Genomic DNA, 869 nt, shown 5'->3' with positions numbered 1-869 from the left:
CTCTGGCTGTGCATATCACAATTTTACTGCTTTCTGTCCTGCCTGACCTGCTCAAAACCACACTGATTACAGAGGCCAACTCATCTATTGCCTCTGGGCCTTGAAATTCATATTTTATTTCTCAATGTTTTGCTGGGGTAAAGTGGAGAGGTCCGAAGCTGTGGGGTGGACCCTGGAGACATAGCTCCGAGCTACTGCCAGTAACAGTCCAAGGAGTGCTTTTAAGAGACTTTAACTTCAGGGAGATCAGTGTGATGGCTGTTCTTGGTTGTCAACTTGACTACATCTGGCATTAACTAAAAATCTAAAAATAGAGGGAACACCTAGTGCTTAATTTGAAGCAGAAAGATCCACTTCTAATCTAGATCTTTGAAATAGGAAGAGTTTTTTTTTTTTTTTTTTTTGGTTTTATGAGACAGGGTTTCTCTGCATAGCCCTGGCTGACCTGGAACTCACTCTGTAGACCAGGCTGGCCTCGAACTCAGAAATCCATCTGCCTCTGCCTCCCAAGTGCTGGGATTAAAGGCGTGTACCACGCTGTCCAGCAGGAAGACACCTTTAATCCAGATCTTTTGAACGGGGAAAAGACATGCCTTTAATGTGGATTTCTAGGGGAAAGACATACCTTCTGCTGGAAGCCTATGAAAGGACATGGAAGGAGGGAGCTTTTGCCCATTGCCTGCTTGCCTTGCCCAGCAGTTTTAGCCTTTTTATAAGCTGGCTCTGAGAAGTGTTTGGTGTCATAGCTTTTAGCTCCTAAGCCTGAGTTATGACCCTGATAGATCAGTCTTTGGATGTGTGTTCAATAAGCCAGCTCTGTTTAACTGAGACTGGAGTCTTTTTTGTTTGTTGTTTGTTTGTTTTTCCAG

This window comes from Mastomys coucha, unplaced genomic scaffold (genome assembly GCF_008632895.1).
Source record: "Mastomys coucha isolate ucsf_1 unplaced genomic scaffold, UCSF_Mcou_1 pScaffold23, whole genome shotgun sequence".
NCBI classification, from domain to species: domain Eukaryota; kingdom Metazoa; phylum Chordata; class Mammalia; order Rodentia; family Muridae; genus Mastomys; species Mastomys coucha.
The sequence above is the reverse complement of the archived record's forward strand: the minus strand, read 5'-3'. Positions refer to the sequence as shown.